This window comes from Asparagus officinalis, chromosome 6 (assembly GCF_001876935.1).
Source record: "Asparagus officinalis chromosome 6, Aspof.V1, whole genome shotgun sequence".
Taxonomy (NCBI): Eukaryota; Viridiplantae; Streptophyta; class Magnoliopsida; order Asparagales; family Asparagaceae; genus Asparagus; species Asparagus officinalis.
In genome coordinates, this window is record NC_033799.1 from 29952423 (window position 1) to 29970992 (window position 18570).

An 18570-nucleotide genomic window follows, 5' to 3' on the forward strand; every position below is an offset into this window, starting at 1 on the left:
TACCAATTTCTCTTAGATTATAATATTAATATTTAATTTGAAGAACACAGTATGGAATTTATGAATACTTACTAATTTTTCTTATGTCTTCCATGGAGATTTTTTCTTTGATTAGGATAAAGTTATTAAATTATTTTTTAATGTAACTCATTCAGTGCTTCATTAATAGATATGTCTTATGTTAATGCCAATTCAAGTGATTCATTGACGTTTTCTGAATTTTAGATTTATTTCCATCACTTTCCCATTTGCAATGGAAATAACTCAATTCTTTTAAAGTTATCTCTAAATATTCTAATAGTTTCTCCATATGTAATTCCTTGTATTCTTTTACCCTATAAATATTATTAACGTCAAAGATTAAAGTTTCTAAATTAAAATCAATTAATGCTAAGGTATAATATTATAGTGTTTTATCATTTCTATGGATTTAAACATCTATCAATTAATGTTACGAATGTATTTTGGCTACCCCAACTTATTACTAAAATTATATGAAATTACTTTAATTTATATAGTGCCGATAATTTTTAATCTATAATATTTTTAAAAATTTTATCCATTAACCGGATGTTTTTAATCAATTCTTATTGTTTTTGTTTACCAGTATCAACTTAGACTATTCTTAGATGCTGAAAATGGATAGTAAATCCCTAAATTAGAAATTTTAATATATATATATATATATATATATATGGTATAATATTATAGTGTTTTATCATTTCTATGGATTTAAACATCTATCAATTAATGTTACGAATGTATTTTGGCTACCCCAACTTATTACTAAAATTATATGAAATTACTTTAATTTATATAGTGCCGATAATTTTTAATCTATAATATTTTTAAAAAATTTATCCATTAACTGGATGTTTTTAATCAATTCTTATTGTTTTTTTACCAGTATCAACTTAGACTATTCTTAGATGCTGAAAATGGATAGTAAATCCCTAAATTAGAAATTTTAATATATATATATATATGAAAAATACCAAACAATTACACTTTTCTTTGCCAAGTTTTAAAATTTTAGCCCATTTTTGTGGTTTTGAACTTTGAGGGTGTGATTTATAATTTTTAAAATTTTGAAAGAGTTTTTTAAAAAATTTACTTTTAAGTTTGGTAGTTGTAAATTCTATGTTTCATGTGTTGGTGGTAATTTTTTAAATGTTAGTATATTTCTTGTAACTCTAAAATTTTGAGGGTGTCTTTTGTAATTATTAAAACTATAGATTAATTTTGAAAAATATTAAATTTCAGCGGTCTACCAATCGACGAATTTGATGTGTGCTAGTTAAAATTTTTGAAAATTTAGAGTTTTTTTTTACAATTTTAAAATTTGAAGGAGTTTTTAAAAATTTTTGAGGTTAATTTTGGCAAATTTTAATTTTTTAGGTGTCTAAGGGTAATATCTTGAATTCATCTTATTTTATTTATAAATTTTAGAATTTTAGGGTGGCTTTTTATAATTTAAACTTTTGAAGGTGTTTCTATAATTTTTAAGATATTGAGGGTGTTAATTAATTTTGAGATATTGAGGGTGTTAATTAAAAAATTTAAATTTAAATGTCAAAAATTTTAGGTGTATCATGGTAATCTCTTGAATTCATCTGTGTTGTTTGTAAGTTTTAAAATTTTAGAATTTTAATGTGCTTGTTTGTAATTTAAACTTTTGAGGGTGTTTTTATAATTTTTGAGACATTGAGGTGTTAACTGTAAATTTTAAATTCTTTGCAAACTGATGTTAATTTTTTAATTTCATGTTTTTTATTTTAAGTTTTGAGACATTAGGATGAGTTTTATAATTTTGAACTTTTCAGGGTCTTTTCTGCAATTTTAAAACTTTTTATGGTTTTTTTACATTACTTCATGTATTATAATATGTTATCTACTTGTAATTTCTTTATCTTAACAAACTAATATCATTTTTATGTTTTATATATTTTATTAATATTTTAGTTTTTTTAAATTGTTAATCTAAACATGGTTCACATAGAATTAGGATAAGATATGATTATGATTAGGATAAATTAAGATATAAATAAAATATTCAAAATAGTGAAGGGTAATATTGACCATTAAAAATTAGAATTTGATTATAGATAAGATAGTTCAAACTATAAAGGGGTATATTCGTCTAAAAAAGATTTTCCGAACTCGTGCTTTTAAAGGGAGTATGATTAATTTTGTGAAATCTCAAAACATGTACACTGTAAATTTCACACAATCACTCTGACTTGGATCACACATTTTCACCTAAAGCATATATTTTAGGATTTGGATCCTCTCCACTACAAAAAAATAGTGAAGGGACCACTACTTTTAATCTCAAGCGTTGATTATTTAGTAGGCGGTTATGATACAATCTAAATCTAATACTTACCATACCCCCGTGTATTGCACTCATTCTTAATTTGCAATAAAAGAAAAAATCATAACCATCAACTAGATAATCAATGGCTGTGATTATGTAGTGATCCCTCCACTATTTTTTTTGTAGTGGAGAGGATCCGAATCCTATATTTTATATAAATATAACCTGAAGATATGAGTCGTGCAAATGTATTAGGAAAATTATAGAAAGTTATAAAAACTTCCTATTAAATTGTGTTCAATTATGATTTTTTTTTTGGGTTCAATTATGATACTTACTATTCCAATAGTACGTTTATGTTCAGTTATAGGTGAAATTTACTATTTTGAGAATCTAAAGGTGTGGATATTTTAACTTAATAAGATACTAGTGTACACCCCGTGCAAAACACGGCCTCCATTTTTTTATTTCTGCTGCAGTAAGTTTGTTTTTAAACAAAGTTTTTGTAAGTGCCGCAGTAACATTTTTGTGAGTGCTACAATAATATTTTTAAATGCTATAATGCCGCTGAACTACAATAATAATGCTACAGTATGTACTGAGCTACAGTAATGTTTTACTGTACTATTCCCCGTAGCATGAATAATGAATCTTGGATCCTCCCATTATTATAAAAGAATAGATTTGACTTGAGTGAACCAATAGGCACAATTTTTTTTTAACCAACCGGTTTATGTATAGGCATAACAGTATATTGCAAAAGATGCAGAATAATTCTCGTAATCGTCCAAGATTCTTGGAAGAAATATGCAACTTGGAATCTCAGGACGTAATTTTGGTATGAATTTTTTTATATATCAACCGAGGCTATCTTCTAAGAGCTTCTCTTCTATATTTTTAAATAAAAAATGTGTTTGACAATTTCAAAATTAGATTGTGTTTAAACTAATTTTAGCTTAATTAGGCTAAAATGGGTTCACATAGTAATTGTGTAAAAGAGAACCAGTTTAGAGGCTATAATCATCATACTCCCTTTAAAAGTACGAGTTCGGAAAAATCTTTTTATGGTCAGTATTACATTTAACTTTTTTAAATATTACATTGTTATCCTAATCTATTCTAATTATCTTATCTTCTTTGAATTAGTAACTAAATGATTTATCATATTTAAAATGAGACTTAACATGTTATTGGATAAAGAAAATATGTTTGATAAAATTCAAATCCTTTACTTATTTCAGTTCACAGAGAAATCTAAATTTTTGGACTTTGTAAAAAAATCCTCCAAGTTTTTTAAATTGCAAAAACACCCCTATAAATTTAAAAATTTATTAAAACATCTTAAAAATTATAAATTTTAGTTATTTCAATTCAGTGAGCAATCTAAAAAATATATGCTAGCTAGAAACTAAAAGTTTTTTAACTTTGGAGAAAATACCTTGTAAGTTTTAAAAATTATAAAAACACCCCTAAAATTCAAAATTTATAAAAAAAACACCTTCAAAATTTCAAACTTATAAACACACTAAAACCCTACAAATAACACAAAAAAAACCCCAAAATTTTATGGAATTTACAATAAACACTCTAAACTTTTTAAAATTTGCAAAATAAAACCCTCAGAATTATAAATTTTATAAAAATTCTGATAATTTCTAACCTAATAGTACATTGAAAATATAGAAATTACAAATATCCCCTAAATAATTTATAATTTAAAGAAAACGCCCTTGAAGTTTCAAAAATTACAATCAAAACCTTAAAATTTAAAATTTATAAATAACACTCTGAGAATTTCAAACTTATTAGTAAATTGAAAGCATAGGAATTATAAATAGTCTATAAATAATTTATAATCTATAGAAAAGGCTTATAAGTTTAAAAAATTACAAAAAACCCCTAAAATTCATAATTTATAAAAAAATACCATGAGAATTTCTAACCTATGGAGATACAAATGAATATACAAAATTACTAACAACCCTTAGAAAACTAAAATTTTACAAAAAATATCATACTTGCTTTAAAAGTATAGATTTAGGAAAAATCTTTCATGGTCAAAATTACCCGTAACTTTTTTGAAAAGAACATAAATAATTAAAAATATATTAAAATTAAAATTTACAGAAAAAACATCCTTAAAGTTTAGCACATTGCAAATTACCTCTCCAAAGTTTAAAATTTTTCAATGATTTTTTGTAATTTTTTTATTTTAATGTAATATTTAATAATTTTTTGTATTTGTAAATTACAAAATTTTAGGGTGTTTTTTACAATTTTTAAAATTTTTAGGGTGTTTCTTTTATAGTTTTCTAAATTTTTATTGTGTTTTAAGTGTAATGCATAAATACATTAATTAATAATGATATTGAAGAGTAAGTCGTTCTTAAGATTATTAGGTTATAGTTAAATGTATAACACATCACTGATCCTAGGCTGTGTAATTTATATATGCAAAAATTTTATATAAAAATTCCTTCATGAATTAAATGGTCACCCATCTTTTGAAAACTTTAAGATACTAATAAATAGAGATGTTGTACTAGATTAAATTGTTTATAACTTACAAATAGTAGACCAGTCTGGATTGAAGGAAACAATGACGATAATATTATTAGACCATAGTTAAGTGCATACATCACTATTCCTAGGCAATATAGTTTATATATGTAAAAATTTTCAGATAATCTATATAGTGGTTAAAAAGTTTTTATTTTAATGTACTATGTTTTTATAAATTATATTTAATATGAACCCACCACATAATTTTGACTGTGGTCATCGTAAATTTAATACGTTTGATTGATTGACTATAAACATATATAAACCATAGATTACTTTACTTTCTCACATGAGCTAATATTTGGTGCTTAATAATTTAAATTATTATTTTTAAATTTAATATAAAGATGAGCTCTAATACCATTTATTTATTTACCTATAGTATAATACAATCTTAATTTTTATTTTTGCTGGAGATTTATTTCATAGTTAAGCGTATCAAATTAGTAACTAAAATAATAATTAATTATGCTTAAATTAGAATGATTATAGTTTGGTCACTCACTATGAAGTTTTTATTAAGATATATACATTAAGTTTTATAGCTATTTGCACTGCCCATGTATAATTTATAAAATACTTCTTAATTTGATATATTAAATTACTTTTTCTTTGTAGAAATTTCTTCTTTGACTTTTAGACTCTGTAATCACTATATCACTATTTTAGCGTAGAAAGGACCTCACTCTAAACAGCTTCAAGCCAATGTTTGAGTTGAACTGAAGTACATACTATTGCTACTATGTGTATATATTTTTTAAGAAAATTATATCAATACTTTTTAAGTAGAAGAGAATATTCTAACATCTGATATTATAAAAACTAAGTATAGCTAATTGAGTGATTAGCAAAAGAGAACTCACATCAGAAAAGTATGAATAATAAGATAAAAAGGAAAGGTAATGACATTGTCAATAATGCTATCAAAACAGGAATATAATAATATAAAAACAAATTAAAGAGTTAGAAAATTCAGGCCTGATCGGGAGCAGTCGTGATATCACTGCCCTAGAAGATTAAGGACCCGCCTATCGCCCTGGCGCAATTTGTCCCCTCTCCCCTAGCGGTAAAAACCCCCAGAATCGGCCGGCCTCTGCACTCGGGCGTGAGTCACAGAGCTTATGCTCAGACGAAAAACGGTTGCCCAAAAAATGAATATAAATATGTAGCCGAAATTTCTTGGAGGAATAAGAGTAGAGAAAGAAGAGAGCTTAGAAGATGTTCTTCTCTTCGTTGGTGTACTTCTGAATGAGCTCCAAGCCTCGAGGCGAGGCGTGGCGTGCGTGCACGCGCGCGCGTGTGTGGTAGAAATGCAAAGCCCACAAAACCCAAAACACTATTCAAAGCCCAATAAGGAGAGAACCATTATATACCCTTTACTATTCATTTCATTTTCCAATGTGGAACTATTCACAAAGGCAAAATTGCCTTTTCATGAACAAAGCTTCCAACAGTCCCCCCCAAAAGGCAATATTGACTAAAAATTTAAAATAATAAATCAATAAATAAATCACAAAATAAATGTAGGTTGGGCAACCTTTCGTATCGTGAATTCGGAAAAGGTAGCTTTCGGCTTTGAACCTTTTCTTAGTGAGTTCATCGCCACCTGAGGGACATAATGGACTAGGCCTTGAATTAGGCCCCTTGGATCAGGTATTGATAAAAACACACACAATACGTTTTCATCTATTAAGCTAAGCGGGTTGAGCGTTAAAGGCCATGCTCACAAAAAACCGACTCATGAGAGTTTCCCCCCCAACCGCGGCCGTCACGGTTCCTCTCACGTAGGTAAGTCCTCAAAGGGTACTACAGCTGTTTATTTAATACCCCCCACAATACACGCGTTGGACTTATTAAGAGTAAAACTCAGCCTAGCCAGCTGTATCATAAGAGCATCGTCATCATAGAGAATGGGTAGTAGCAAATGCTACATAATGATATATAAATATATCTAGGTTGATGCTCCACACGAGAGTCACTTGTCCAGCTTGTTTCTACCACATTGAACCGACATTGGGACTACGTCTCCAAATAAGGGTTGGGTTGCCGCTGTCAGTGACCTCATTTATGGGCTTAACCCCATCTCCCTCGATGAATCCAGAACCACACTCCTGGATAATCCCTTAGTCAAAGGGTCAGCAAGATTTTTCTCAGACTTTACAAAGTCCAAGATCACAACTTTGCCTAATAGGCATTGTACAGACTTATATCTTATTTGAATATGTCTGTTATGTTTTTTATTTACATGTACTTACTTTAGAAGCTCTATGGTAGATCTAGAATCAGAGTGAATGGAAATAGGAGGAGAGGGTTTAGGGACCAAAGGAAGTTCAGATAGAAGATCTTTTAACCATTCGGCTTCTGTGCAAGTAGTATCAAGAGCAATTAGCTCAGATTCCATGGTGCTCCTGGCAATTATTGTTTGCTTACATGATTTCCAGGATACAGCAGCACCACCAAAAAGAAATACATATCCAGATGTAGACTTTACACTGTTAGAATCCGTGACCCAGTTGGCGTCACTATACCCTTCTATAGCATCAGGGTAACCAGTGTAAGTCAAGCAATAGTCAATTGTGCCTTTTAGATATTTGAATACTCTTTCTAAGGCAGACCAATGATCTTTGCTAGGGTTGCTAGTATACCGACTCAGTCTCCCTACAGCATAAGCTATATCAGGTCTGGTTCGGTTGGATATGTAAAGAAGAGATCCAATCATCTGAGAATATTTTAGTTGGGAGACAGGTTCACCTTCATTCTTCTTCAAAGGTATAGAAGAATCATAAGGTGTGGAAACAGGTTTAGAGTTATGAAAGTTGAATTTGATTAGCATTTTATCAATGCTATGGGAAAGACTCAAAGATATTCCTCTAGTGTCTCTAGAGATTTTCATTCCAAGTATCATGTCTGCAAGACCTAAGTCTTTCATATCAAAATTTTTGGAAAGATAATCCTTAACCTTTGAAATTAATTCAAGTGTTGTTCCAAAGATAAGGATATCATCAACATAGAGACAGAGAATGACATAGTCATTGTTTATCACTTTAGAATAGACACATTTATCGTATTCATTCACAGTAAAGCCATATTGTGCAATGACGTTGTCAAATTTCTGGTGCCATTGTTTTGGAGCTTGTTTAAGACCATACAAAGATTTAACAAGCTTACAGACTTTGTTTTCCTGACCCTTGGCAATGAGGCCTTCAGGTTGGTGCATATAGATTTCTTCATCTAAATCACCATTCAGGAAAGCAGTCTTGACATCCATCTGATGTATGATAAGCTTATGGATAGCAGCAAAGGCTAGTAATACTCGGATAGTTGATATTCGGGCTACAGGAGAATATGTATCAAAATAATCAATGCCCTTTTGTTGAGTAAAGCCTTTAGCTACTAATCTAGCTTTAAATTTATCTATGGAACCATCAGCTCTGAGTTTCTTCTTGAATATCCACTTACAACCAATAGGTTTACAACCTGGAGGTAAGTCGGTGAGTATCCAAGTATGGTTTTCCATGATAGATTTAATTTCATTATCAATGGCTTCTTTCCAGAAAGGAGATTCAGGTGAATCCATTGCTTCTTGGAATGAGCTTGGATCACCTTCAACAAGAAAGGTAAGGAAGTCTTCTCCAAAATCCTTTTCGATTCTACCTCTTTTGCTTCTTCGAGGTTCAATATCAAGAGGTTGAGACAAGTATAGTTTTCCATGATAGATTTAATTTCATTATCAATGGCTTCTTTCCAGAAAGGAGATTCAGGTGAATCCATTGCTTCTTGGAATGAGCTTGGATCACCTTCAACAAGAAAGGTAAGGAAGTCTTCTCCAAAATCCTTTTCGATTCTACCTCTTTTGCTTCTTCGAGGTTCAATATCAAGAGGTTGAAAAGAACTGGAAGATGGAAGATCAGAAGGAATGGATGATCTGGGATTTTCTGAGATTTTAGATTTGAAAGGAAAGATGTTTTCAAAGTAGACTGCATCTCTTGCTTCAATGATGGTATTGTTGGATATGTCACTGATTTTAGATTTGATGACTAGAAATCTGTTAACATTGCTATCTAGTGCATATCCAATAAAAGCAGCATCTACAGTCTTAGAACTAATTTTTCTCTTCTTAGGTTCGGGAATAGCTACTTTAGCCAAGCAACCCCAAACCCGGAAGAAATTTAGATTAGGAGATCTCCCCTTCCAATATTCATAAGGAGTTGTATCGAAATTTTTCTGGGGAATCCTATTGAGAATGAAGCAAGCAGAAAGAAGAGCTTCACCCCAGAGATTTTCAGGTGCTCCTGAACTGAGTAACATACAGTTCACCATGTCCATTAGGGTTCTATTCTTTCGTTCAGCTACCCCGTTAGACTGTGGTGTATAGGAAGCAGTAACCTCATGAATAATACCGTGTTCTTGGCAATATTCAGTCATATGATTTAAGGTATACTCCCCCCCACGATCAGATCCTAGAATCTTGATCTTCCTGTCAAGTTGGTTCTCAGATTCAGCTTTGAACACCTTAAACCTATCTAAGACTTCATCTTTAGTTTTGAGAAGATAGGTGTAACAATATCTGGAGTGATCGTCTATAAAAGTCACAAAATACCTCCTACCCCCTCGGGTGAGAACTCGGGTGAGAACTCGGGTGAGAACTCGGTTAGAGTCACACACATCACTATGAATTAATTCGAGGGGTTCGGAGTTTCTAGTTATAGACTAGAAGGGTTTTTTAGTGTGTTTCCCTTGAACACAGATTTCACATTTAGATGAGGGATCATGAGAAGATTTAGGAATGAGGTTTAATTTACTCATTCTCTGCAAGGTTTGGAAATTGACATGTCCAAGTCGTCCATGCCAAACATCACAAGACTCAACAATTTGAATAACAGAAGACTCAGAAATTTCATTAGAACTGGAATTGATTACATTGAGTTTGAAAAGGCCATTACAGATAAAACCTTTTCCTATGAAAACATTACTCTTTGTAATCACAAATTTATTGGATTCTTTTACAATCCTATAACCAGCTCTAAGAAGAAGAGATTCACTAATCAGATTGCGACGGAGAGAAGGAACATGATAAACGCCTTGCAGATGAAGAACTTTCCCAGAAGTCATGGTGAGCTCTATACGTCCACTTCCTATTATTGATTTAGTGGAGTCATCTGCTAAGCTTATGCTTCCTCCACGTGATTCCTGATAATTTGAAAACCAAGAGCGGTCATTACAGACGTGGATATTTGCTCCGGAATCCAAATACCAATCAGTGGAAGAAGTTAGAGAATTTACAAGATGAGATGAAGAGGCTAACCTGAAGGAGGTTGGATTCATTTCAATCATATTAACTTTGTTGGATCCATTTCCTTTAGGGGCAGGTTTGGCCGGTTCCTTCTTCCGAAAGAAACAGTTGTGAGCCATGTGGTTGGTTCTACCACAGACAAAGCAGAACTTCTCATCAGACTTATGGCTGGAAGAATTGGGATTTGGTTTGAAGGAAGATTTGTTGAAAGATTTGTTAAAATATTGTTGATTTTTCTTGAATTTCTTTCCTTTGGGTTTGAAATTCTTAGATTTAGGCTTATCCTCTACCAAGTTTACTTTAGCTTTTGTTTCATTCTTGGTATTGGAATTTTGCCTATGCTGGTCTTCAATACGAATAGCCTTGAGGGCTTCAGTTAAGGTTAGATCTCCTTGCTTGTGTCGGAGATCTCCAGCAAATCTAGACCAGGAGGGAGGAAGTTTATCAATCAAACAGGATCTATGGTAGATCTAGAATCAGAGTGAATGGAAATAGGAGGAGAGGGTTTATGGACCAAAGGAAGTTCAAAGAGAAGATCTTTTAACCATTCGGCTTCTGTGCAAGTTGTATCAAGAGCAATCAGCTCAGATTCCATGGTGCTCCTGGCAATTATTGTTTGCTTACATGATTTCCAGGATACATCAGCACTACAAAAAAAGAAATACATATCCAGATGTAGACTTTACACTGTTGGAATCCGTGACCCAGTTAGCGTCACTATCCCCTTCTATAGCATCAGGGTAACCAGTGTAAGTCAAGCAATAGTCAATTGTGCCTTTTAGATATTTGAATACTCTTTCTAAGGCAGACCAATGATCTTTGCTAGGGTTGCTAGTATACCGACTCAGTCTCCCTACAACATAAGCTATATCAGGTCTGGTTCGGTTGGATATGTAAAGAAGAGATCCAATCATCTGAGAATATTTTAGTTGGGAGACAGGTTCACCTTCATTCTTCTTCAAAGGTATAGAAGAATCATAAGGTGTGGAAACAGGTTTAGAGTTATGAAAGTTGAATTTAATTAGCATTTTATCAATGCTATGGGAAAGACTCAAAGATATTCCTCTAGTGTCTCTAGAGATTTTCATTCCAAGTATCATGTCTGCAAGATCTAAGTCTTTCATATCAAAATTTTTGGAAAGATAATCCTTAACCTTTGAAATTAATTCAAGTGTTGTTCCAAAGATAAGGATATCATCAACATAGAGACAGAGAATGACATAGTCATTGTTTATCACTTTAGAATAGACACATTTATCGTATTCATTCACAGTGAAGCCATATTGTGCATTAGAATAGACACATTTATCGTGTTCATTCACAGTGAAGTCATATTCTGCAATGACGTTGTCAAATTTCTGGTGTCATTGTTTAGGAGCTTGTTTAAGACCATACAAAGATTTAACAAGCTTACAGACTTTGTTTTCCTGACCCTTGGCAATGAGGCCTTCAGGTTGGTGCATATAGATCTCTTCATCTAAATCACCATTCAGGAAAGCAGTCTTGACATCCATCTGATGTATGATAAGCTTATGGATAGCAGCAAAGGCTAGTAATACTCGGATAGTTGATATTCGGGCTACAGGAGAATATGTATCAAAATAATCAATGCCCTTTTGTTGAGTAAAGCCTTTAGCTACTAATCTAGCTTTAAATTTATCTATGGAACCATCAGCTCTGAGTTTCTTCTTGAATATCCACTTACAACCAATAGGTTTACAACCTGGAGGTAAGTCGGTGAGTATCCAAGTATGGTTTTCCATGATAGATTTAATTTCATTATCAATGGCTTCTTTCCAGAAAGGAGATTCAGGTGAATCCATTGCTTCTTGGAATGAGCTTGGATCACCTTCAACAAGAAAGGTAAGGAAGTCTTCTCCAAAATCCTTTTCGATTCTACCTCTTTTGCTTCTTCGAGGTTCAATATCAAGAGGTTGAGAAGAACTGGAAGATGGAAGATCAGAAGGAATGGATGATCTGGGATTTTCTGAGATTTTAGATTTGAAAGGAAAGATGTTTTCAAAGTAGACTGCATCTCTTGCTTCAATGATGGTATTGTTGGATATGTCACTGATTTCAGATTTGATGACTAAAAATCTGTTAACATTGCTATCAAGTGCATATCCAATAAAAGCAGCATCTACAGTCTTAGAACCAATTTTTCTCTTCTTAGGTTCGGGAATAGCTACTTTAGCCAAGCAACCCCAAACCCGGAAGAAATTCAGATTAGGAGATCTCCCCTTCCAATATTCATAAGGAGTTGTATCGGAATATTTCTGGGGAATCCTATTGAGAATGAAGCAAGCAGAAAGAAGAGCTTCACCCCAGAGATTTTCAGGTGCTCCTGAACTGAGTAACATACAGTTCACCATGTCCATTAGGGTTCTATTCTTTCGTTCAGCTACCCCGTTAGACTGTGGTGTATAGGGAGCAGTAACCTCATGAATAATACCGTGTTCTTGGCAATATTCAGTCATATGATTTGAGGTATACTCCCCCCCACGATCAGATCTTAGAATCTTGATCTTCCTGTCAAGTTGGTTCTCAGATTCAGCTTTGAACACCTTAAACCTATCTAAGACTTCATCTTTAGTTTTGAGAAGATAGGTGTAACAATATCTGGAGTGATCGTCTATAAAAGTCACAAAATATCTCCTACCCCCTCGGGTGAGAACTCGGTTAGAGTCACACACATCACTATGAATTAATTCGAGGGGTTCAGAGTTTCTAGTTATAGACTTGAAGGGTTTTTTAGTGTGTTTCCCTTGAACACAGATTTCACATTTAGATGAGGGATCATGAGAAGATTTAGGAATGAGGTTTAATTTACTCATTCTCTGCAAGGTTTGGAAATTAACATGTCCAAGTCGTCCATGCCAAACATCACAAGACTCAACAATTTGAATAACAGAAGACTCAGAAATTTCATTAGAACTGGAATTGATTACATTGAGTTTGAAAAGGCCATTACAGATAAAACCTTTTCCTATGAAAACATTACTCTTTGTAATCACAAATTTATTGGATTCTTTTACAATCCTATAACCAGCTCTAAGAAGAAGAGATTCACTAATCAGATTGCGACGGAGAGAAGGAACATGATAAACGCCTTGCAGATGAAGAACTTTCCCAGAAGTCATGGTGAGCTCTATACGTCCACTTCCTATTATTGAATTAGTGGAGTCATCTGCTAAGCTTATGCTTCCTCCACGTGATTCCTGATAATTTGAAAACCAAGAGCGGTCATTACAGACGTGGATATTTGCTCCGGAATCCAAATACCAATCAGTGGAAGAAGTTAGAGAATTTACAAGATGAGATGAAGAGGCTAACCTGAAGGAGGTTGGATTCATTTCAATCATATTAACTTTGTTGGATCCATTTCCTTTAGGGGCAGGTTTGGCCGGTTCCTTCTTCCGAAAGAAACAGTTGTGAGCCATGTGGTTGGTTCTACCACAGACAAAGCAGAACTTCTCATCAGACTTATGGCTGGAAGAATTGGGATTTGGTTTGAAGGAGGATTTGTTGAAAGATTTGTTGAAAGATTGTTGATTTTTCTTGAATTTCTTCCCTTTGGGTTTGAAATTCTTAGATTTAGGCTTATCCTCTACCAAGTTTACTTTAGCTTTTGTTTCATTCTTGGTATTGGAATTTTGCCTATGCTGGTCTTCAATACGAATAGCCTTGAGGGCTTCAGTTAAGGTTAGATCTCCTTGCTTGTGTCGGAGATCTCCAGCAAATCTAGACCAGGAGGGAGGAAGTTTATCAATCAAACAGGAAACTTTATAATCGTCAGTAAAAGTGTTTCCTTTTGATTGGAGATGACGGAGGAAATCTAGGAATTCATGAATTTGTTCATTAATGGGCTTGTCATCAACCATCATGAACTTATTGAAGGAGGAGGAGGTGAAACGTAGAATTCCGGCATCATCATAGCCATATTCTGCTTCAAGAGCATTCCATAGTTCTTTTGCACTTTTGAACTCATAATATATGTCATAAAGGTTGTCCGTAAGTGCACTAAGGATCCTATGACAACAATGATAGTTGATTTCTTCTGGTTTCATAGAGCTAGAAAAGGAGTTAGCACCAGAACCAGAAGTGGAAGGAGCAGGTTGAGCAGGATCAGGAGTCAAAGGTTGAGAACCACTAGTAGATGACTCAGAAGTGTCAATAGCAGATAAAAGACCTAAGGTAGTGAGCCAGTATTTCATCTGATTAGCCCACCGTTTATAGTTAACACCGGTGAACTTCTCAGGTTTGACACTTTTTGAATGATCAGGAATTGCCATAAGTCCAATTCAAGTTTACTAGTCTAGGTAGATGTAATCTGATATAAAAAAGGATTTTGTCAATATTACTAGACCAGAAACTTAATTAAACCTGCTTTAAATCAAAAACTCTGAAAGTGAAAAGATAAAAGTTTTACTCGGGTAGTTTGGCCAGGTAAGGATAGTACTACAGGTTGATCAAAGATCTATTAAGTACCCCGTTTCTTGCAGAGCGCTTGACGCAACCCTTAAACCTTGCCTTAGACACCAACTAATCCAAGAATACTTGAACCAGTTCACTTAAAGATTTTTTGTTTCTTTACTATATATATATGAAAAGTGACAGATGCAAAAATTGAGTACAGAAGCAGCAAAGAAATAAATATAATTTTTTTAAAAACTAATTTAGATGCCACAAATTAAAACAATTAACTAATACAACAAGTAATTACAATGAAGATTCGGGTGAACAGTAATCCTGATGAACAGTAATTTTTTTAAATTTTTTTTAAAACTAATTAACTTAACAGCAAGAATTTTTCCTTAATCTTCTAGATTGCTGTCAAAACAGGAATATAATAATATAAAAACAAATTAAAGAATTAGAAAATTCAGGCCTGATCGGGAGCAGTCGTGATATCACTGCCCTAGAAGATTAAGGACCCGCCTATCGTCCTGGCGTAATTTGGTCCCTCTTCCCTAGCGGTAAAAACCCCCAGAATCGGCCGGCCTCTGCACTCGGGCGTGAGTCACAGAGCTTATGCTCAGACGAAACGGTTGCCCAAAAATAGAAATATAAAATATGTAGAATATGTAGCCGAAATTTCTTGGAGGAATGAGAGTAGAGAAAGAAGAGAGCTTAGAAGTTCTTCTCTTCGTTGGTGTACTTCTGAATGAGCTCCAAGCCTGCTTATATAGGTGAGGAGAGGTGTAACCCCCGCTGAATCCAAGAGACCGTTACGCACGCGCTAGGTGTAAAACGTGCAAAAATAAAAGCTTGAGAAGCAAAAAGGTGTGTGTGTGCGGCGTGGCGTGCGGGCGGGGCGTGGCGTGCGTGCACACGCGCGTGTGTGGTAGAAATGAAAAGCCCACAAAACCCAAAACACTATTCAAAGCCCAATAAAGAGAGAACCATTATATAGCCTTTACTATTCATATCATTTTCCAATGTACGTGGGACTATTCACAAAGGCAAAATTGCCTTTTCATGAACAAAGCTTCCAACAAATAATACTACAAACAAGAAACTACAATGTAAAGTTAACATATTTTGTGGAACCCAACTACTGACTATAAGCATTAAGGTTTCCATATATATACTTTATAATTTATTTAAAAATATCATATATAGTAATATCGTTGTGATAATATCGTTATTAGGAAAAATTATTCATGAATCAATATGTTCGTTACGATATATAAGCTATGCACTCCAAATTCTTGTGTCTTTTATAGAGTTAAAAAAATTGAATACGAGCCTCTAACATATTGCTCTCACAACAACAAAATCCACTTAGCAGATGTGGATATTTCAGATTATGTAACCTATATACAATACAATTTTCCTAGGTAAGTGAGTTATAATAACATTTTTATTCACATCGTTTAGGGTAAGATCTGATAGAGACCTTGTATCAAAGAAAAAAAATATATTTAGAGCACATAGCGAAATATATCATAATTTTCCTGTTAATTTCGTAAGAAAATAAGTCTTCATACTTTCAGTTTTACTTCTATGATACAGAGAATGAACTATAAAATTGAATGAGAATATTAGATAATATAAATATGAGTGAAAGAATAACTAAAAGTTAATGTGAATATGAGTCAAACAACAACTAAAAGTTTAATGGGCATATTACAAGTAAATTCATATGCAAAATTCTTTTACGAATTGAATGATCACTCATCTTTTGAAGACTTCAAGATACTAATAAATAGATGTGTTGTATTAGATTAATGTGTTTATAACTCACAAATAGTAGATCACGTGGTCATAGTCTTGGTTGAAGAAAATAATGATAATATTTTATTTAAGAGAGAGATTATTGAGTTGATGATCAATCCCACAAAAAAACTTTATTTTTTTATTTTTACTCTATTGTTATCAATTTAAATAATCATGATATTCAACCATGTGCATTGCACGTGCATCTCAGCTAGTTTAAGCTAAAAAAAACTAGTTTATTTTTAGCGGCTGTTTGGTTCGTTTCTAGATATAGGGAAATACATTTTCATGTACAAAAACACAAGTTTTGAGTTTTTCAAACTTTTTCAAGAAATAGATTGTTTCGCTTTGGTTCACACAAAAAAATGGTGGGAAACCAATGTATTTATTTTTCTTGTGTTTGGTTCGCATGGAAAAAAAGGAAAAACTTTTGTTTATATGGCAAAAAGCTGACGTGGCTGCAGTTTTCGTTGATTTCATGAGCTTGAGGAAAGAATTGAGGAAGAGAAAAAAAATCTGATGTGGCGACGATTTTCACCGAGTTTCCCTTCTTCAACCCTAGCGAACCAAAGAGAGAAAAAAAACCAACGGAAAGCTTATATCCTACGTGACTACGAAAAATTTGATGTGGAGACGGTGTAAAACTTTTCCACCGAGTTAAAAAACGAACCAAATAGCCCCTTAGTCCAAATATTGTCAAACTAAAAACTAACTTTTAGACTAAGATTATACCGACCAAATTTAATTTTGTGGATGAGGATTATTAGCGGCAGTTGCTTAATGTGACTGTGGATGGCCACTTGCCCCCATATTACGTCACGTATCTCACATTTTTATTTGGCAATAGGTATGGACAGTTTGACCTTCTTACCCATAATTTCTGTAATGCTTGCACAACACCGTACAGCAACAAATCTTTCATGTTCCCTTTTATAAGAGGAGTTATGTGCAATTAAATCTCCAAAATTTACCTTAACTTTAACTGTAACCTCAAAGTTTCTTTTGGCACAAAAACCAAAAAATTTAAAAAAATTTAACTTGATCCCACAATTTTTGCCCCAAAAATACCCTAAAGTTCAGCATTAACAAAATTTAACTTTAGTACCTTCAACGTTAAATTTTTGTTAAAGTTTGAGGTGTTAAAGTTACAAATTTTTCTGGTGCTTAAAGTATTACAGTTAAATATTGTTGATCTTCGTGACAATTTACAGGCAAAGAGATCTATGGGGTTCAAAGTTTGAATTGAGGTAAAGTTTGGGGTGGTATTTGGGTAAAAAAGAACTTTGGGATATCACAAAATTAAAAATGGAGTAAACTTCAGGGTATTTAAGTGCAAATAGCCATTTTATTTATTTTTAAAGTTTGAACCTATTGTATCCTGCCAATTACAAAAGTTTAATGAGCTTTGAAGAGTCTACTGTGTGTCATAATTAATCGGTCGTATCCTAATAATCCAAAAGCCAGACCCGAGTGTGAGCATCGCCGCCCCTTCAGCCTAAGTCCAAGATGAAAGACATCTTCAAGTTAAGGTACGCTAAAAAAAGGTCGGGCCTGAGATAAAATGCATTTTCTACTTGGACCATCACTAGAGAATGTCTCGAATAACGAGACAACTTGTTAGCTTCAATAGTCATACTTTGCCGCTCAATCACCATTGCATTTAATGTTTAGTGACTCTTTTGGGCCGAGATTTAAGGTTCCTTGGACCATGTCGTTAACGCTTCAGCCTATTCTGTCACTATCGTATTAATCCCGAAGGTGACTCATTTAACCAGTTGCTAGCACGTGTAAAGTGCGGTCTAATCAGTCGACTGTACTAATGACTGCACTGATCCGGTCAAATTACTGATGTGTCTCTACCAACCCTCTATAAATACAATCTTCGCTATTCGAAGGTACAAAAAACTACAAAATAACTCACTGAAACTAGATTATGCAAACTTGCTTAATCTATTACTGGCTTGAACGTCAGAGGACACACCAGAGCAACAAACTCCGACGCTCTAGCGGGTGTTTCCTATGCAGGAATCGACTTCCCCTTGAGTGATCAACTATAAGAAAAATGAAGGGACCCTAAACTCCTCTAAATATCCACTAACCCATCAATCAACTTTCTGACATACACAGCTCCTTATAAAGTTCCTTTTGTAAAAGATACATTATTTTCATAGGAGATTAT